The 22,493-nt window shown below is 44.4% G+C and overlaps 1 protein-coding gene and 1 long non-coding RNA gene across 3 annotated transcripts in view; both read left to right on the forward strand.

Moving 5' to 3' along the window:
- Positions 1-22,493, forward strand: part of Awh (LIM/homeobox protein arrowhead) — a 186,808-nt gene that overhangs the window by 80,581 nt on the left and 83,734 nt on the right. The window lies entirely within an intron of this gene.
- On the forward strand, positions 9,444-14,632 carry LOC146186996 (uncharacterized). Its single transcript, XR_014707889.1, has 5 exons — positions 9,444-9,956; positions 11,479-11,608; positions 11,952-12,152; positions 13,398-13,610; positions 14,464-14,632. It is a non-coding gene; the product is annotated as an uncharacterized LOC146186996 (long non-coding RNA).

A 22,493-nucleotide genomic window follows, 5' to 3' on the forward strand; every position in this document is an offset into this window, starting at 1 on the left:
ACCTCATCCGCCCACCTAACTTTCTGCCACCCCCTGCTATGCTTTCCTTCCCTTGGAATCCAGTTTGTTACCCTAAGCGACCATCGGTTGTCCTCTCTACTCACTACATGTTGTGCCCATGCCCGTTTCTTCTTCTTGATATCTACTATAGAATGTCAGTGACTTGAGTTATTTCTCTGACCCACTCTGCCCACTTCTATCTCTTAATGTTACCCCTACCATTTTTCGTTCCATAGCCCTCTGCGTTGTCCTCAACTTAAGCAGAACCCTTTTCGTTAGTGTCCACGTTTTCACCCCATAGGATACCGAACTAAACGTATGTGGATGTCAAGCTCACAACATAAGACGACATTCTTCCCTGCGTTGATTTTGCTTATCAACACCGCAATTCAAGAAGCCACCGGATCTTCTCCGTTTCGCCTGGTGTTTTGCTGGGGAGTGATTAGTATGCTTGTAGTTACGCTACCCTACCAACCAGAGGCCTATACGCGTATACGACGATGATCAACGTATCACTTCGCCCGCGGAAGAAGCTCGACAGCTGGCAAAATGCCAGCACATCAATACACGCAAGTACAACCGCTGGCGTTCATTTCCAACCTGGTGCTAAACTGTGGGTTTGGTCCCCATTTCGTCGTCGCGGTCTTAGCAAGAAGTTCCTGAGAGGCCATTTTGGACCGGACAACGTGATCCGCCGCATTGGCGATGTAAAGTACGAGGTGTATCCGGTTGCATATAGCGAGTACGTTTCATGGGCTCCCTCACTCTGAAGTATAGTTCCCGTGATTCACCTGAAAGTTTTCTGGGACCGATAGGAGCACGTCTTGAGACTTTTCGCGCAACGGGACGATGCGCCATTCGGGGAAAGAGAAGTCTGGTGCGTAACAATCTCTAAGATGCTGCTTCCTGTTGGTGGCAGATCGGGCAATAAATGATCGTGGGGTGTGCTCGTGATTTCGAAACCACCGCTTCGCATGATTCCTGATACCGCTCCTGCCAAGCCACTTGTACCGGACTCCTTGGATCTGTCTCTCTCTGTTGCCTTCTCCTATATTGTCAGGGGTTAAAGAACCCGTGACAATATAGAGCAGGGCACTTGAAACGGAGAGGGGAGGGGGGGGGGGGGGGGGGTTCAGAACGAAGATGGGAATGGTCGAAAAGGTGCAATGAGAGTGAATTCTACGAAGAATGCGTGCGTGGGCAACCTTTAGATGTCGATGCGTGGGGTAGGAGTATACAACGTCTTTCAAGAAACTTGAAGCTTGTAGCTATCTGAGACGAGCAACATTTGTTTGTCGTCGTATAGAGCTCCCCAGGGTATTTTCCACTTTCCGTTCAATTAGCTAATTAATTAAAATAAAATATGCAAAGTTTTTATTATTCGTATTACAGCCAAGCGCATTTCATTAAGCCGTAGAGGGGGGTTAAGTTACAACCAATCCAGTTTATCCTGTGAATCTACCTCCTATGAGATCATTTTTCCCGGCATCTAAAGAAAGCATGCGAATTATGAGAACATACCGCGTTAGTGCGGTCTTGCGGTACCGTATTGCAGCGCTGCCAAGCGCGTTTTGAACTAACGAAGCGTGCATGCTCCCTGCCTCGGAATGAGTGCGCGACGGACTCCACCAATCACCACAGTCTCAAAACTGTTTCGGCACATTCTGCCGGAACATTCTGCCGGAACACAGAAAGCCCGAGCCACGATCACCGATAAGCGGTGCGCATGGCACCGACAGCAATCTTGGACGGAGGTTTTATGAAGCTATATGGCAATCACGAAACAAAAAAGAGGAAAAAGCGCTGAACTAGCCTAATTATGACAGGCTCAGGTTATTTTTATTTCGGTAATGGTACAGCCCGTAAAGTGAGCCGTGGCCGCTCACTTGGGCACGGCCACCGCGTACGTTTCGTTCGTCCAAACGTTGTTGGCAGCGTTACAGTATTATAACGCAAGGGCGCAGTCATGTGACATTTTGCTTTACATATGTCGCAGGCTGTCTTGAAATGCAGAAATATACGGCCACGTCATAGGTACCTTGGCAGAAAAAAAATCTGGATATGTTGCTTCCGAATTCCCTCCACAACTTACATGAAACTCACTTGGCCCAAAAGGGGAGCATAACTATTTTTCAAAATGTATCTAATATACTTAATTGAACGGAATATAACAAGACTTTGTGGAGCACCACCTGACCGAAGATTATATGCGGATGGTTCAGCAAGTTGCGCTGTGTGGTTTTTTTTTACTACTTGCTTCACGTTATGTGAAACACCCTGTATATCGATATTACGTGTGTCAGTTGGCTGTAGGGCATCGTATTTGTGAGTTTGTAGCCAAATAAACAGTCGACACTTCGCCGGTGCATTCTCAAACTCAGTGCTCTCAAGGCAAAACAGCTAACAAAAACCATCTTAATCGGTTTAAGCGCAGTTAAATTCCGCCTAATTTTGCAACAGCTTGTTCCGCTGAGACGGCCCTGTTGCCGTGACTTGGAATCATTCCAACAGTCGCCAAACGTAACAGTCGCCAAACGCTTCCGAAAAACACACGCGCTGATGCGTCAACCTTTAGGCGGTGCCTAAGCCCTAAGCGTCTGCTATAAATTATTTTCCGAGACGAGTCTTTCGAATCAGCTCTTTACTCCCGAAACCAACAACTGAAAAGTGATTACTAATCTCGATACTCCTAGAGAACATAGATGTGTTTACTAAGGTATGAGCCAGGCTCATACTGTCAGCGTTCGTACGGTCACACATAGATGTCAATCAAATGACGTTATCACCAGAAATTGAAACTAACGTCATCAGAAAAACAGGAATCTGGTCTGCACTGGGAATCGAACCACCATCCCTGGGATCTCCAGCCGAGCACTTTAACCAACTGCGCCAAGTCCGGGATAGTAAATAGCATGTCATATTTCTCCTTCTCTACCGTGAGGATAATGGTGGCGATGATAATGAAGCTGCAATTAGGGATAATGACAATGATGGCATTAGCAATAATAATGACGGTGTATACACTTAGTTGATAATGATAATGAGCGCAAACGTGGTGCACCGTGTGCACCAGCAACGCTAAAGCTTTCGCATTTCTGCACTGCATATTCCAGAGTGCTATCGGGATAAAAGCCATTCGATCGAAGAAATATTGGAAAGACGGAGAGGTTGCGAGGCAAGTTGAATATCTGGCCTTACTCTGTACTGAGAAAGAAGAAGAGGAACGTAATGGGCGATGATGTGATGAAAAGAGGTATGACACAAATACGCAGGAGCAGTAACTTGCCTCACAAGTGCGTGTCCAGTCCCGTGTCACCCAAGAAACTGCAAAAAGCCCGCATTGCCTGCAGAGCTTTCCGTTTGCTCGGTCAAAAGCCACGTAATAAATCCTCCTATAAAGAGGCTTGTTGTCCAAACGCTGCAAGGAAGTGGCTATACGATTATCCTTTCGTCTTTCGGGTACATACACTGGTGTACCATCAAAGATTCGTTGGAGGCACTTGACCTCTCTTAGGGTAGGGCGGTATAGGGGGAATGCAGCGACTCTTTGCGCCTATTTGCTTCTTTTTTTCTCTTCGTTTCTTTTCTTGGTCATTTTTCTTTTTTTTTTACTCTGTCTCCCCTTTTGACTGCTTTTTCTCTTCCTTTTTCTACATGTTCTCACTGTCTTACTACTTTTTCCCTTTTACCGACAATATTTGATGTTGTAACGTAATGATGAGGCCTGATATTAAAGCTTTGCAACATTTTGTGCGTTTTTGCACACTTTTGACATATTCTGCACAATTTCGACGTCCGTGACTGTTTTGACGACTGCACACTAAATCGACGTCGAATTTGCTTCCTTGACTGTAATTTAATTATTTATTTGCTCCGCAACAATTAAATTTTGCACCCAGACCCATCTTTTTTTTTTACTTCTACCTCTTAAAACAGTTCTTTTACTCATCAATTCACTTCTCGACAATGATGATGCGACATCCTTCGCGGACGCACAAATCCTGTCCCCGCTCATGAGCCTATGAAGACTTCCGCCTTAATACATGCTCCACAGTTTCCGTAATGCCACAAAATTACCACAGAAGGAAACAACATTGCAACCTCTACGCGCCTCTCGGCTTCCCTTCGTTTACGAAACTTTCTCTTTTTAAATCCTCGGTCAAAAGGCAATCTGGCGGTTTTTTCGGCATTGATTCAATAGCTGTAGTGTGCTTCTAGGAGCCTACTGTACAATGTACAGAACACGAAACCTTTAAAAACAACTGAAAAAGAATTTAAAAACATCTATAAGCACAAGTACAACAGCAAAACACCAACTTTCAGACAATTTTCTACTGACCAATTTTCGACAGGCAAGGTATACGATCTGCCTTTGCAGGAACCAGCCCAGTGTGCACACTGAGCAGCGTAATCGGCAATAAGTGCTTATATCTTTTCCTCCGCACACATTTATTATGCGGCACTCAGAATAAAAGTAGAAATAGTGCATGCTGCCACTTACAGTTGCGCGTGCGACCGGTCCGCAGATGTTGATCCGAGGACCTGCTTCCGAAAAGTAGCCGCAACAACAAGAGCATTCGCGTTACGAATAGCAAGAACGGTCGGTCCTCTTCGTTTGATGACTTTATAGTTTTAGCACTCTGTGAACGCTTGTGTTAATTTCCTCGAGAAGTTTTCCGAAGGCTATAGAGTTTCCCAAGGCTGATATCTTTGTTTTAGTTTACGTTTCCAAAACTCACATGGCCGAGGTGACTATATGGATGCTCATCCGAAGCTTTTTCCTGTGTTTGAAAAGTATATATATATATATATATATATATATATATATATATATATATATATATATATATATATATATATATATATATATATATATATATATATATATATATATATATATATGTATATATATATATATATATATAAAGTAAAAGAATTTCCTGGGGCTATGTTGGATATGCTTGAAAGAAAATAGACGAGATGAAGAACACTATACTTCTCTTGACGTTTCGGCTGGGGACCGACCTTCGTCTGAAGAACGAAGGATGGTTCTTCAGACGAAGGTCGGTCCCCAGCCGAAACGTCGAGAGAAGTATAGTGTTCACCTTGTCAAATTTCTTTCAAGTATATATTCAAACTATTCTTCCTCTATACTTATATATCAAATTGTATCTTTATTTTATTGCCTCGCGAGAATCAAAATGCATCCATGCACACATCGGCTAATATCCAAGGAAGATTCGACAACAGGCTTCCGCCGGCCAACTGACGCAGGTTGGTGCTGGCTGCTTTGACGTGGTGTAAAAACGAAAACAAAAAAAGACAAAACGATTAGCCACGAAAGAATAGTAAGATGTTTATTGACGCACACAGTTGGAGAATTGATCCTTTCTACACTCAGACGCGCCGCACATTTTTTTGCGGCAAGCTGCATTGAGTGAGTTGCTTCCAACGGGATTGGAACTACAGAACTCCCTGCAGTTTGCTGCTGTAATATAGTATCTATGCACTAAAGCGAAAATGTATTACAACTATGTATTACAGTCCGTTTCCTCTTGACTGCCGAATAGCAGGAACTGGGTCCTAAAAGCTGCTCTCTAACATTGGCCTTTCCCGCCCTCAAAGACATCGAAACCGTCACTGACATATATCTGAACGCCAAAGCTCCTTCACATGGGCCTTCACAGCCCGTTGGAATGCTGAAGCACACGAAGTCAGCCAATGGCAACGCATAAAACTAACGTACCTCGAAAAACAGCGATACCAGAATGCACCATGCAGCGCATCGCGGGATCTCTGCGCATACATCATCGTAGCTCCATTAAGCATTATATGTCTAAGGCTCGCAACAAAAACCAGCGGTTGGCAAGAGTCCTGGCCGTAACCAAAAGCGTACATAACCTGTTTATTAGACACTCCGATGCTGCAAGGTAAGTGGCGAGACATGCCCACTCATCAACGAATCCACTTCTAAAGAAATGCCCAACTTTCCCAATACATTACAGAGAGAGAGAGAGAGACAGAGACAGAGAGAGCAGAAGAGCCTGCAATCACCTGAGCGCTCTCAACGTGTAACATGTCATCGTCTCTGCTTATTCACCGTCCTCCTACAGAAGCTATGGAACGCAAATAATATCTGTCATGGCACTTGAGATCATTTGGTGCACAACGTCAGTACGCTGCTTTTCTGACGCCTACATCTTATTTTCTCCAGGGCACACCCATCTCATAGTAAGCAAGTCCGTCAACTCATCAGCCCGAGGATAGGCTAACGCAACACAACTGCCAGTTGGACTTCGGAGAAAGCAAGATATATTTCATATGCAAAAATACTGACATCCTCATGCAATAAAGACTTGATTTAAGAGCATATTCCCTATCGCCAAGTTTAATTTACAAGAAACTGTCACCGTTCAAAACGTCTCGACCAACCGCCACTTCATTGGGCCGAGATTTGCTGTTAGCAAATCTCGGCCACGACCTGCAGCTGTGAAAGAGTATTCTTAATGCACAGGATCCCGCTCACCCTCTGCAGTTATGAGCGCGCACTCTATAAAGTACCACACACGTATATACGACGTATAATGTGGACATCCTGTTCCCCAAACACAGCCATCGGCATCGAAGATAAAACCGGAGAGCATTGGCAAACTCAGCTGTCGAAGCCCAGCTTGGATTGCCAATTCAAAGACTGACTGGATGTGGAAAATGGCTCTGATTCCCTGATTCCTGCAGACTGCAAAGGCTCCTCGCCTGCTCTGAATAACGGTGCATATCTGTGTCTCTCTCTAGATTTATGTGCTTCGTTAGGCGAAAACATACTTTCCGGGGAATCCTGGTATTGGAAAATAGCACGACAGTAATTTATATCCAAGAACTGGCCACAAGTGGCACCCGACATGGGACAACCGACCCACGTCATTCCCAAAAGAGAGATCGACACCCAACGAGCGGCTCGAACAACCGCGCAGCCCTCAGCAAGCTCGTATCGATCCGGGCCACAGGTGCAAGGCGGGCGGCGCTGTTGCGCGCCACTTGCGAGGGCGAACCGAGAAAGCGCCGCCGTTTCCAGAGCAGCGCCGGCGTCGAGAGAGAGGCGCACGCGTCGCCGCTGTCACGATGGCGACAAGGCAGCGGCCAGGCCTCGTAAACCTGTCGAAGCGGCAGCTCGGGCGCCTGGACGCGCGTCTGGGCGGCGAGACGCGACAAAAGACGGCGTTGCCCTTGCAGCTGTGCCTTCAACGCGAGGCACCCTCGATGCCCCCCTTTCTTCTGGCTGGCGGCGGCCGAGACCACTCTTGTAGCGTGTAGGTTGCTAGCGATGCAGTAACGGAATGCAATAGCATATGCCGCTTGATGATGTGTATAAGATTTGCCCAGTGCGATACATCCTGCTCGCCTGTATTTGAGAACAATCGAAAGGTATTTCTGGAACTTCCTGGAATGCCGGGAGGAAGAAAGAGACGAGAAATTTCCCTAGGTGTGAACATAAACGCCTAAACCTAGCCCCCTGTAATCGTTTCTGGATATCGAAAGGTTTCATGCCACCAAATTTTCCGGCAAACGTGGAAACAGTCAACTGAAATTCAAGTGAGCCTGACTGATAAAGACGGCTGCAACTGTGTGGAGGCAGATGACTATCTGCAACGGGTGTTGCCACGGGACGCAGAGTTCTGGCTCCGGCAACCCTAAAGAACGGCTCATCCGGACAGTAAAAGAATGGTCTGCACACTCTTAAAAAAAAGAGAGTCGAGTGTGGGGAGTCACAGCAATTTGACTCCTTTCTGCAACTTTGCGACTCTTTTCTGTACGAAAGGAGTCGCAAAAGGAATCAATTCTTGCAACCCCCTCCACTGCGGGCGTCTGACTCTCCACGTGGCCTTAACGGAGTCACGGCCAAAGACGGCGGGTAGGGATTAAAACGGCTGCTGAAAAAAAAAAAAAAGAATTTGTGACAGCACTTTATTTTACGCTGTCTTGCCACTTGTTAGGCCATTGTTAGGTTTTGCTTACTTTTAGAATGCAGCTCCTATGCGCCCGTTCTTGGCTTGAGCTGCGTTGCCGTCGGCGTAACCGGTGGGTTCTCATTTACAGTGCACGTAAAGGATCACAGATGGGGCCGTACTAAAAATGAAGCAGTGGAAGCAGCATACGCAACCACGCAAGACATACCAAAGCATCACGGTGCGGAAACATGAAAAGGCCATGGAGATACAATTTAGGCATTGATAGCTTTAAAACACGATTTAAACAAAAAGCTCCCCTCGACAGAGCAAAGAAAACGCCTATTGAAGAAAAGACGAGTAGATGAATGGCAATCGAGAAAAGAGCACAAACATTCTTCAATTTTGTTCTCTAGGTAAGAAGTGCTTCTACTGGAATTTCGTCAGCCAACACAATATCAACGATTCCTCTGAAGAGGAGGTAAATCTCCCAATCCTCGTTGTCTTCAGGAATGCTTGAGCCCAAAATCTGACCGAATATCATTAAAGAGGTCGCTAAATGAAGTGCAATCCAGTACTCCACTCATGCATTCTGGCACGGTAGAAAAACACTTAACGAGTTCACCTTTTACAAGATTAGGAAATTGCTTCAAGGCCGACTGAATTATGATCTCGATTTTTCTAAACAAACTTTCACAGAGTAAGGGATTTTCCTACTTCCACCAATATCAAAAAAGAGTTTAGGCAGGTTTTCCTTCAAGAAGGTCGCAAAGGCATGGAAAGACAATGACTCCGGCATCTCCTTGTGTCTTGAACCTAGCGGCGAGGACGGCTCATTTTGCAGAGCTGATAAACTGGCAGAGCGTTCATCGCTGGCCACCACTGAGGTGTCCGAGCCAGCAGCATCAGCACTACAGCTCGTTTCTTCGAGTTCAAGTTTCGCTGCAGTTTGGTGGTCACCGGACGAAATGGTTTGCGATAAAGGCTGCTTCGGAAGCTCGCCATAACTTTGTAGTGTTTTTGACAACCATCGATGCCACACGCGATCATGAAACTTGGATCCGAAGAGTGGTCATGTTCCAGATGCCACACGACAGTTATGAATTTACTGGCCGAAAACTGGCACACAGGGCATCGAAAACAGCAAGCGGAAGTCATAGTCACTGAAAGTTATCAACGACACATCGGCGGCGAATGCGCAAGGCAGACAATTGCGAACTTCCAAGCAACGAACGGGAAGGAACAACCACCGACAAACACCTGGGGAAAATCGAGCACCGCGCCGCTTAGCGCAATTTCGCGGATGACACTGGCGCCGACGAGAGTGCTGTTTTCTGCGCGTTTTTACGTTAGCATCTAAGCCAAGCTGCAAAGTCTTAGCGCTCAAGGTCTGTGAACCGCGCGAACCGTGCATCGACAGACCTGTTGCCTTTCCGAAATTCCGATAGCGTAACTCAATGTATTCGCGGCGCGGCGAAGATCAGCGCATCCTGTTCATGCGATATCCTCGCCCGCCAACCGTGCGGCGCGCTTCTATGGAAAGTCGAAACCATGCCAAGGCACTGATCGGGCTGAAAGTCCAACGCGGTGAAGAAGAGAGGGGTGGAGGATGTGATCACGTTGAGGAGAGAAAGAGCACGCTTGAATCAAAGGAGGATGAATGCGCAGCAAACACCTCCTTGCCTAGCTGCCCCTTTCTCCCTAGCAAAAAGGCGCGAAAACATTGCGTCAGCCGTGGGTTGTTTGCACCGGTCGCCATTTTCGGCGGTGGCGTGCGGTAGGTCTCGCTGTGGAAGTGCGGGCGCGTAGTAAGCTGGAAGAAGTGTCAGATTCGCTGAACTGCGAAGGGCGGCATGGTGCCGAGCAAATTTCCATGCAGGTAGCTTGTTTGGTGTCGTGCGGGGAGTCGAGAAAAATTATCACATTATCAGGCACCCAGACGCTCGCTGACTTGGCGCAAGCCTTCTTGACAGCGAGTTCGCCTACTTGGTGGATGACCGCCTGCCGATTCAGGTGAGTGCTCGCTTTGCATGCTGTGCGTGATGTGTGTTCCGGATCTTTGTCAAATCGTGAGCACGGGAGACACATAAAACCATGATACGTTTGACGAGAGAAAAAAAGAAAAAAAAATGAACGTGGTACCGTGTTTTGCATACCGATTACTGCTTGCACATGAGCACCACGTACGGTCGTCAGTAATTAAAACTCGCTAATCGGCTGCGCGGCCATGCATGTTCTTTTTATCATGCCCTTGTAAGCTTAATCGTCGAGGAGAGATGATTTGAGGCCAATCACTGGCATTATCGTATTGCAGTCGTTGACGGGTGTACGAGCTTGATGTGTACGTGCCTATAGCGCACGAAATATTTTCCTGCACACGTGCACCTGGACGCTTGCGATGCATGTTTGCGATACCTTCTTTGTTTACTGCGGGATAGACTAATATAGACTAAAAATTAGTTTGTTAATTCCCCTTCCGCCTGTTAAGAAACTGATGATTTTTCGTCAGCGTACGTTCTTATAGCAAACATAGGAAGGCGTGGGGCGCTCGTTAATTCGGGTGCCGTTGGACTCGCATCGGTTAGCTTGTACAGGTTTATAGGAGAGCACGTTCTCGATCGTCGAGGCGTCGCTCGGCGTTCTTTCTTCATGCTCCTGAAGCCAGAACTGCACTGCGCACTCACGCGCCTGCGAAACTCTGCGGAAAGCTTGAGGATGACAGCGGAACCGCCGCCTCTAGGCCTAAAACACTACAGCCGCATAGTTTCGCTTCGTTTCCATGCTCGTGGATATGACCACCATCAGCCGTGTGTGAGCCAGCCGGTGAAGCTGAGCTACGCAAATTTTAAACGCTAATCTGAGCGTCATTTTTCTTTCCGGCTCGCCGTCCACCGAGGCGCTGTTTCCCTCGCGTCCGTACGTGTTGCTCTTCCACTGAGTGACAGCCGCAGGCTAATTGTTGTTTTCTATCCTTGCGATGGAATTGTAAAAATGCAACTGCAGATTGTATTTTCGAAATGCATGCATGCACTCAAAATTATGCACATAGTTCAATTTTATTGTACGTGCATACTGCTTGCTTTACAAGCCATTTGTTGAAAGCCAGTTTGCCACTTTCAGAACAATAATTGTAACACATGGCTAACGGCTGTTATCATAGCTTATCTTGTGCATCCTTTTTCTTCTCTCCTTCTCTGTGTATGCGCGTGCGTGCATGTGTGTGTGTCCACTGTATGCTGATGCTCCTTTTTTGTTGTGGAATTGGTGTAGGTTGGAACTAAACTGGTAAAATTTTCAGTTCAGTTGTCCTTAAAACACTTGCTTTTCTCTTGTGGCAGCAAGGAAGCAATGTCTATTCAAAAATTAGTGCGACCTAAAATATATACTATGAACTGCTGTTTTATGGTTGACATGAGGGCCATATATTGTTTTAAGATCAACAGGAAAGGGCAACCCCCATCAGCATGGCATCAGTATTTAGGTAATGCTTTTGGTGTCATCCTATGAGCTCGCCATAATCAGTGCTCATTTTCAGGTATACAACGACCGATTCAAGTGTTTTGTTGACCTTGACCCTGTGACCTTGACCCTGAGACAGTATTGGAGGACGGGGCATGGATTAACCGCCTTCTTGGTGAAGCTCCTCATGGCCCGCCTGTAGAAAGGTATAAATGCACTCTTTTTTGAAGGGAAGCTGTCGCGGGAGATATTGACATTTTTATCAAGTTATTCATCTATTCTGAGAGTAACTAAGATTTATGTACTGAATTAAGAAGCGAATGTTTAGAGAAGTGCATACTTCACAATGTTGGGTAACCTGAAACAAATAATATGTCTTTCCCTTTTGGATAATGTTTCATGATCTGGTGTCATTGCTTGTCTGGTGACTTGCTTTCCAAATGAATTCCTAAGTTTTGAGGGAGCCTAGAAATGTGGAGCTGTTTGCTTGAGCCTTGTTTTTGACTTATCAGTTAGTGCAATGACCGTATCTTTACTATCACATTTCAGGCCTGTCAACAGAGTACTCCAAGTTCTGCCTCAGACAGAGAATAGGCAGGACGGTGCAAGAAGTGCAGACCAATACACCTTGGCACAAATGCCTTTACATGTAGCTTCAGAAGTTCGAAGCGTAGAGCAGGGTGACGTGCCTGACAAACTCGAGAAGAAAATAGTTGGCTGGATTGCCTTTGACATGTTCACGCATCTAATGTAAGTGGTGAATCTCTGCTGCCATAGTTGTATTTACCTTCCCCTGTACTGACTGCTGCCTCAGTTATATTTACCTTGGCCTAGAATCCACTCTGTTACCAAAACAGATGGTTGGGTTTCCCTGCATAACACATCTTGCTGAAGTTAATTTCCTCCTTTTCATGCACACGAGCTGAAAATATGCTTTTGAAGAGAAAGAACTGGGAAGAAATTATTTGACAGACCACTTAAAGAGGACCTGCTGCATTGGGAATGTAACATATCAGAATCGAGCCGGTGATATGTTGCTCATGCCTGCTGTGCGCTTTGGCTTTCTTGTGATTCAGCGGATTTGGTTAGTTAAATGAAATATTGGAATTAGTGTCACTAGTGAAGAGCAAATAACCTAACTAGAGCTGAAAATCAAAACTCATTACCAGTTTGAAACAGTATGGCATGTAGCGAGGACTAATGACAGCCAAAACCAGGCCTCAGACGTGCACTTGTAAGCAGATGGTTAATTAAACATAGGCCACTTAAGGCATGCAACTCCCTAACTGAGGTATTTAAAAATTACAGCCTAATTTAGTTGGTGCAATTCAAATACTTCAAACTTTTTTCAGCTTCATCTTGTAAGTGCTTACACTAGACTGAATGTATTTTGTGCATTGTAAAAATGATTCTAATAACAAATAGAGCAGGCAAATTCACCTACATAGTTTTATTGATGTCAACTGGTAAAATAATCTTTTGAAATATTGCATTGTAATTGTAATATGCAGCATTGATAAGGTTATTTTTGCTGTTATTTACATGCTGTTTAAGCACATATGCAGTTTATGCACGGCACAGCAGTTTAGTTTTTTATACGCAGTGCATGCAAGAAGGGATTTGCTATTGTTTCCAAAATTTTTGATGGAAAAGTCTTACTTTTTGTGTGCATAGTTTTACTCTAGAGCATTATTTCTTCAGATATGAGCAAGCATGCTATTACCTGTATACTGAAAATTTTTCATCTGATTTTCAATCTGGCTTACACAGCTATGTATTCCAAGCATGATTTTTAGTGCATGAAGCATAGGCTTCCACACTCTGGCATCCTACAGCTCTTGTTGCACCATTGACGACTTACTCCGAAATGCAAGAAACTTATTTGCATGCTGAAGAACTAGTGCTGGTCTCAGTATGCGCATTTTTACGGAGTACCTTTCTGCTTTTCGACAGAACATTAGGCAAAGCGTTGCATCATGATGCTTTTAATTTCAGACTGTGGTGGAATCCACATTGAAAATCGATTCCATTTTTGTGAATGAAACCGTAAACTTCATGAAAAAAGAACTTCAAAAGACAATGCCTACTATAGAATTGGTGAAGGACGCCATGGATAGGACTGCACCGGCAAGGCGCCGAGCTCTCGAAATTGAGATGAACCTGAATGACTTCTTAGAAGTGTATCCAGCGATGAAGGTTGACAAAGAGGTGGCGTTTCTAAACCAGCAGTGCACGAATATTTTGTTCAAGCAAAATGGGCAATTTTATGGCTCCTTTGTTCATTTTATATTTTAGAGCACAGGCTTCTGTATATATTTGTGGTTGATAAATACTACCATCCTGTGCATATACCTCTCCTTTTAAGGACTTTGTGAGCATTGTTGAGAACACTGCGTAGGATGAGGGGACATATATTATGGTGAGGCAGCCCAAAAGTAAATGAAAATAAAATGCCTCTGCTCGTACCAATAAGTATAACTGGCTTAAGATGAGGGGACAGTGCAAAAAATTGCAATGTGTTAATGGCATCAATGTGAACTTGAATTGCCACGTTCGTATTGGAAACACAAAAAATGGAAGTCAGCTCTGCTGAGATGTCTGTTGTTGTACAGTGCAATGTAGTCAGGCTGCACAGTGTTTTGGTTGGAAATAAATGTATGCCTGTTAATTTAGCTAATGAGGGGGCTGTGGTAAGGAAAATCTTGCAGATTCAAATTCTGAGTACAAGCTTTGCATCCAGATTTAGGTTTTTGGTCTGAATGTATTTTGCATTGTGGAGAAAATATATTGTTATAATTTACACCTGAATGTCATTCATCAAATACACTGGGCATGTATTTTTTGGATCTGTTGACAGAATATGTCAATATACAGCTGCTGAGCGTACGTTTAGGTCTAACAAGAAGCAGGATATGTACAATTGCATGAAATCACGATGCAAATTAAGTTATGAATAATAAAAGTTAACAATTTTCATGTAACAAGTTTGGCCAGATCTTATATAAACCCCTATTGTGTGCCATAGATGTGAACAATATATTTTTTTTTGCATTTCTGCTAGATCTGCGAAGAATTCTATCGACGCACGGGCATTTCTGTGGATGTGAAATTGTTGGAAGCACTGAGAGAAGACAGTGATGGCATTTTTCATGCGGCAAGATGCAAACAGTCAGCACTGTCTGGAAACTGCGACGTGACGTCTGAAATAAAAAACGCAGAGGTGATTGCCAAGAACTGTAAGTAACAGCCTCATATTTCAATGAAAAATGTAAGCAATGTTTTGTCATCAAAGAAATTAAGGTACCCGTGGTGTGTGCAAAAACCGGAATGTCTAGCTTACAAGTGTCTTTTATTGCATTTTGCATCAACATGAAATGACAAAGTGATACTAAGCAATATCCAGCTGTTAAGCAACTGCTGTTCTGCTCCAGAGGATGCTAACAGTTGCAAGGAGTGTAAATGCACTTCTTTACAACAGGGTTGCAATTTAGGGGAATGATGGCTTCAGTGAGAGATCTGAACAATAGTTTGTTCATGATGTAGCTTTTATGTAAATCAGTAAACACTGCTAGTAAGTGTAGCATTCGGACAGAAAAGTTTGACAGACAACTAACACTAGCCCAAAACTCTGAAATATTATTGTTAAAAAATTTAGCAAATGCCCTGGCTTTGTGATTTATGCATTGCTCCATTATCTTTATGCTTTATACATTGCTTTAGGGTAGAAAATGCATGCACTGTTGATGTCTGTTCTTTTAATTTGCTCGGCACATAAAGTTCTAAATTTGATTCTTGACTGCTATGTACAGTCATGGACAAAACTGCAGGATGCGGATTCACAAAAAAGAAATTCTTTCTGCATTGCCTCGCTAGTCAGTCTGCTGATATTTTTTATCTAACTGGAACAAGCGTGTCCCTTTATGATTCAGTTCATTTTACTGGCCTGCTTCACCTGACTGCACAGAAAAATAATTTTTTTATTGGAACATGCATTCTACAGAATTTTTTCAATGACTGTACATGTTTGCAAGAAGACTAAAAAGCTCTTCTCTGCCATTTTGCATGTTTAAAAAATTTTTTACTAAGCGTTTTGTATCTTTCTTTTCTAGAGTAAAGAGTGTACACTATGTACACTGGTAAGAGTGTACATAGTGCACTGTATTGGTTGCCGGTAGACAACTTAAAAAGTCAGAGAATGTTTTTACATAACTTTGTGCTGCGCATAGTGCTATAAGTTCACACAACCTCTGTAACTTCTTTGGGGAAATATTGTTTGTAAGTAGAGTTATGTAAAAAAAAATCATAAAATTTATTTGTGTGTTACTTTTATGAAAATAAAATGTACCTATATTTGTCCTTACACTAATGCCACAATAGCCAAAAAGAAATAGGAAACTCTATTTGGTGAAATATTGTCTATGTATTTTGACAACTTCATTTTTCCCCATTTTCTTTCGTTTCTTCTTTTTCAGTGTGAATATTCTTACATAGTTGTACAGTAAATGCTCATGCTTGAGAAATATATCTAGCTGCCATAGGCACCATGGCCAAAATGTACCGCAAATCATTTGCAGCTGTTTTGGAAACTAATGTGACAGAGTTAAGGGTTGGAAGCTTAAAGTGTCAAGTTTATTTCCATGATGTGACAAACACAAAAAGGTCACATTGTAGCTGCAGCAGAAAGTATAACATGAGCATGGTGACTACTGAAATTCATCTTCCACTGTCATTAAATGCTCCTGATCAGATTACTCATCTCGAGTGGAAATGTTGGCTAGCTTTTTCAACACTTGGTGAAGGCCTTTGCAGGCTGCTAACATCCAGAGCAGTTCTTATATTGTAGCAATTTTGGATGTGTAACGGGCCTAATTGGTGTGCTTGTACTACATATTCTGTTTATTCTTTTCACTTAATGTTTTTGCAAGAATGAATGGCTAAAAAGGCGCCAGCCTAACAGGTTGATGTCAATGTGCATGGAAAACAATGTTTAACCTTCTGAGTTTACCTGACCCAAAGCAATTTATTTCACTGACAGTGTAATACATTTTCATTTGGCAGGTACCTGGCAAGCGGTGACCATACCCAACAGGGTATACAATGGGAGTAGATCGCTTACAGCGGAAGCAATGTACGTGGCATCTGAAGATATTTTGCATTAATGTCCTTGACCTGACAGAGGGATTTTGTGTGGTTTTCTGTATGTACTAGGCATATAGCATTGAGTATGCGCCAGCATTGAAGCACATGTTTTGTGTGATTGAGCACTTGCTTGGAATAAAAAAAAATCAAAGTTGGGGCAAGAGCCCTTCACTGCTAACAAAACTTAGAGCCCAAGCTGGCAAAAAGCATAAGACTAATTTAGTGTTTTACAGCTTTAATTAAAGTGCCCTCATAAGTGCAGTGCACATTTTCAGGGCCACTGGTTATTACACTCTCTAAGTGGCATGAAAAATCCCCCACCACTCCCCACCTTTGTGAAGGCATTATGCTTTCATGTGTGTGTATGTTTTTTTCGTCTTATATGCCGTGTGTTAGACACACTCAGTATGTATAATCATTTAATAAAGCTGTCAGTTTTTTACAGCCTCGTCTTTTGCAGAAATATGTTCATCTAAGCATGCACTGCATTATGCAGACCCTCGCGGAACTGCCGCACAGATAAATGGGTGATCCTAGTAGAGTGGATTTTAGAACCATTCTTTTAATGATCACCCAAACACTTCCTAGGGGTTTAGCAAAAGGCTCCGAATAAGGATTGCCTTTAACAGTTTCACATGAGCTATCCGACGCTCAGTGAATGCAATGTGCCTCCATAATGTAAGTCTTCTCACTCTAACAATAAGCATCACGCTGAACCTCTGGGAAGCAGCCAGCTGACCACCCTGAAGGAGGCAAGACAACAACTGTCAGAGGAGTCGACGATTGCAATGTGACTCTCTAGCGAGAGTCTTCTCACTCTAAAAATGAGCGTCCTGCTGATCCTCTGAGAAGCAGCCAGGTGACCACCCTGAAGGAGGCAAGACAACAACTGTCAGAGGAGTCGACGATTGCAATGTGACTCTCTAGTGGTAGTCTTCTCACTCTAAAAATGAGCGTCCTGCTGATCCTCTGAGAAGCAGCCAGGTGACTACCCTGAAGGAGGCAATGCAGCCACTGTCAAAGGAGTCGACGAAGGCAATGCGACTCCCTAGTGAGAGTCTTCTCACTCTAACATTGAGGGTCTTGCTGAATCCCTGAAAAGTGGCATGGTGACCACCCGAAAGGAGGCAATGCGGCAATTTTCTATGGAGTCGCACTTACGCTGTTTCGGCCAGTGGAGGGTCATTATGTTTTTTGCTCGAAGGGAGTCATCGGTAAACCCCAAAAAGGCATCACATATGTGGCAAATTTTGACTACCCAAAAAGGAGTCGATACGAACTCCTTTCTTTTTTAGAGTGCAAGGTGAGCTGATGTGTTGAGTGGTCTCAGCCAGCGTTCATTTATGGCAGAACAAAGCGACTGCCAAAGATCTTGGTCAATTGTCCGCATTCATATAGGAGACAAAGTTAGTGCAGGCACCCTGCGACCGCGTCGTCTGCTTCTGGATGTTTCGAACACGACATGAGCATGCGCTATATATAGGGACAAGTCAACGTAGTCCAAACGCAGCGTGGTCTAAGAGCATTGTGCCGAGTTAGTGTAGTGCACGCATAAAATCCGGCTCGCTATTATGTCGGCGGATCAAAACAAAGGGGTATCAGAAAGGCGCAGCGATCGCATTGCCCCGACTAAGCACGGGAACAAGCAGGTCGCCTGTCTCTTGCTCGTTCTTCTTCTAGCGACCGTCATCGCCGCAACCTCGCTGTCAGTCGGAAACGGACGCCTCCATAAATCACCATTGAACGAGCGATGGGGGGCGACACAACGCAGGCGCCTGCCAAAGCCGAAACGCGTTTCTCATTGCGACAGTCAGAAAAGGAAAAAGAACTCGCAGCACCCTTAGAGCTGGCGCTTACAACGGACCAGAAACATGCTTATAACTACACTAAGCAAATGCGGAAAGCTTTGTGATCGAAATCCTCTTCCCGCTATAGGCAGGAGGTATGCACAATAACAGCCTCCCCGATATTTTATTCTCGTTTTTCCGATAGCATAAGCTTTTCTTTCTTCCTTGTATGCACAAAAGAGCGTTCATGCATAATTCATAAGACGCTTAGAAAGTAAGGATATGAGTTTTTGTGAAAAAGAAAAATGGAGTCCATCATGGGCAAAACGCACATTAGAATTTCTTTTTGGGTGAGTTGGTGCGTCTTGAATTTAGGAAACCTTAAAACGCCATTCTATTATGTCATCTGCTTGCATGCCTTCGCGCTATTACACACACACACACACACACACACACACACACACACACACACACACACACACACACACACACACACACACACACACACACACACACACACACACACACACACACACACACACACACACACACACACACACACACACACACACACACATACTGCCAGAAGAAGAGCGCAAGCAGAATCAAGAGCCGAAACCAGAAAGAAAGGAAGTGCACTTATCGGTTAACACCGTCATATGTAAAACCGACGAGTAAATCTAACAGTATGCTTGACAACTAGGTTTCAGCTCTGTCACAAAAGTCTCAATGCATCAGATTTCAGTAGGCTCACCACGAGACCCATGCAACACCTGTGCATAGCAAAATGGCGAATTTTGTTCGGATCATGGCTGCCCTGCTTCAAGCAATCATGCCTCTGCTTGAGGTGAAAGAGAAGAGTAAAGAGAAATACCGAATGTGTCTGCGCAGGGCGAATAAATTCACAGGCGATCGATTCCGACAGCAATGCGGAAGCCCGGCGTCGTCGCCACTGCATAAGACAGTACACACGCTTTCTCATAACATTTATTTCAATGTTACCGAACGCGGCTCCCGCAGAGCGAGAACTCTACAGCGTAGAGCCATGCTTTTTCAAGTGCATGTGTCCATTCATTGAGAAACCAAGCGATGGACATTTAGATCCTAGCGCGTCCTTATCACCACCGCATACCAAGCATTGTACTGCTCCCAGCTTCCTTACCGCTGTTTGAATGTCATAGGACTGCGATAAAGGACAGACCTTTGCCCTGGGCACCAATATAATGTGTTGCTTGATGGTTCGATTCCCGATCGATGGCTCACGAATGCTGCATCTAGCAATTCCCTGCTATAGACCTTACGCATATCCTTACGGTACCGGTCTCGCACTATAGTGTGGTGTGTTTGGAGGAGCACAATTTTTGACCAAAAGCCACAGCACCGGTGACTATATAGCCTCCTTTTTTGAGTGTGGCAAGACACTGTACATCACTGAACCAGTTTGGGAAACTTCGCCACAAATCACCTAATTAGATTTGCTATTCCTATTCAAATTCAATTCCCAAACTATCTTATTTTTTTTCCTTCGGCCCATTCCTCCTCCTTCCGTTCCTTCGTCTACATTTCCCTCTTTTATACGTCCTATTCACAGATGGCAGTCGCCGCATTCCTTCGCATCTTGCAGGGGTCATGGTTTAAAAGTAAGGAAGAAAGCGTTAAATTAACCACCTTTCAAACCAGTCGCAATTGAAGCGAAGTCGGTGCTTAAATGCTGAGCTAGGGAGAGTAATATATCGAACATTGTGTATACGTAGAATAAACCGCTACATGTAGTGTCCGCTACCTGGACGCAGAGAACGTACAGGCGCAGACGGCAAGTCAGGGTGGCCTGTTTATTTCCAACACAGAGTGTGAGTTCGAGAGAAGGGAGAAAAGTGTGCTGATGGTGACAGCATGTACAGGTCGTAGAAAAAAAAACACAAAACTTCTGCACGATACAACATTAAATCCTGCTCTGAAGAAAAACAATTAAAACGCATGCTAAAAACGTAGTATATATATGCGCGTGAACCGACGCAGTATAAGGCAAGTACAGAGGCCTTTCAGGTGGGCGAAACTTCGACGCAGCGCTTGTCTTGTTTTGTTTCTTTGAAAAAGAGTTTGCTTGCTTCAACCGTTGAAAAAGGAGAATGCGGTCTGGATGTCTTTGTATGCGCTGGTGCTGGTTCGGCTCGATATCCGGAAACATTTAGCTCATTGCTTGAAAGCAGAAGAAAGGAAATAACAAGAAAAATAAGATTGGGATGGAGCGCATTTGGCAAGCACTCGCAGATTATGACTAGCAGCTTACCGGTATCGCTCAAGAGGAAAGTATACAACAGTTGCATCTTGCCTGCACTCACCTATGGGGCTGAAACGTGGAGGCTAACCAAGAGAGTTCTACTTAAGTTGAGGACGACCCAGAGGGCTATGGAACGAAAAATGGTAGGGGTAACATTAAGAGATAGGAAGCGTGCAGAGTGGGTCAGAGAAATAACTCAAGTTACCGACATTCTAGCAGAAATTTAGAAGAAGAAATGGACATGGGCAGGACATGTAGTGCGAAGAGAGGATAACCGATGGTCGCTGAGGGTAACAAACTGGATTTCAAGGCAAGGAAAGCGTAGCAGGGGGCGGCAGAAAGTTAGGTGGGCGGATGAGATTAAGAAGTTCGCAGGGGTCAAGTGGATGCAGCTAGCACAGAACCGGATTAAGTGGAGAAATATGGGAGAGGCCTTCGCCCTGCAGTGGGTATAGTCAGGCTGATGATGATGATGATGATGATGAAGGCAGTGTCCCGGGTTGTGCATAAGCAGCCGTGTTTTCTGGCGCGCAAACTAATTTGCATGCATTCCTGTAGTAGCCAACACTTAGCCGACATGAGTCAGCCCGCTCTTTCCGACTATTTTAAATGGACCAATATCCTAGCAACATTTATTTTGCAAGATGGGTTGTTTCAACTCAAAATAATATACATTTTGGCCAGACCTTTACTCCAAATTTTGATGCAGCTGTTGTTGAAGGACTGCAATGGTGCGCTCTGCTTCACTGACTGCGTAATCGTCTCGAGCAAAAACTCACGAAGAGAACAATGAAAATTTGGAACGGGTACTAAAAGGTATATATGGGCGCTGCAGGATTTAAGCTCAAAGACAAGCGCGTATTTTTCGCTGTCTCTTAATTGCACTTTCAGCAACACGTCGTTAGTGGAGAAGGTTTGTCTTCATTGCTTTTCAAATTAGACGCTTTTCAAAGCGCCTGCCTTAAGTGGTCTTGCAATCCTGTGGTTTCCTTGTTCTTGCACGGTACTACTCCCGTTTTATGCCCAGTTTTTTCTTTTTTTTTTATCTGGTGGAGCCGTTGAGGAGGCTTCTCTGTCATACTTGCAGTTCTCTTGAAGTGAAGGTGAGCGAAGTTTGAAGCTCGTGAAAAGCGCCCTAATTACCAGTTAATACCTTCCCCGTCACCATTCTGCGGTGTCCGGTATCCGGACGGAGGGAATGAACAGGCGCAGACGGCAGCTTAAGGTAGACTGTTTATTTCCGACCGAGAGTTTCGGTTCCAGAGAAGAGAGAAAAGGGATGAGGATGACAGCACAAGCTAGGGAGAACAAAATTTAAACTTGTATCGAATACAACCATCGTAAACTGCATAAGGTGAACTATTTCTATTTCAAATGTCTTATCTAAACGTTTAGAATGTTCTGCAATATTTAGTCGAGGTCAGCTCTGATGAGTGGCTGAAAATAGGTTTCCCTTTTGGAAGTCTGCTTGAAGCTTCCTTTCTGTTTTTGTGACACACGAACTAGTTATATGCCTGAGTACACGCACTATGAAACCAGCGCACCTGTGTGGTGCACAGGTTTTGCGGACATCAACATACTTTATTCTACGGCCCTGTTTCACGCTATGGGCTTTCATCGTCGCGCTTTAAGAAACTCGAACACAATGCGGGAAAGAGCCAGCAACATGACAAGAGAACGACAAAAGAATTATCGCAAGAAATACCCCGCACCTCCACCAAGATGTTACGGGGGCACTTCAGCTTGAGGGTTCATAGAGCGGAGACGGGAGACAAGGCTTTCACAGAACAGGCCTTTCCTGCGGGCACCAGCCGACACTGCTCGAACGGTCGCCGTCTTCGCCCAAACTACTCAGATTCTTCTTTTTACTTCTTATGCGCATAT

This window comes from Amblyomma maculatum, chromosome 6, assembly GCF_055883805.1.
Source record: "Amblyomma maculatum isolate TAMU_Amacu chromosome 6, ASM5588380v1, whole genome shotgun sequence".
Taxonomy (NCBI): Eukaryota; Metazoa; Arthropoda; class Arachnida; order Ixodida; family Ixodidae; genus Amblyomma; species Amblyomma maculatum.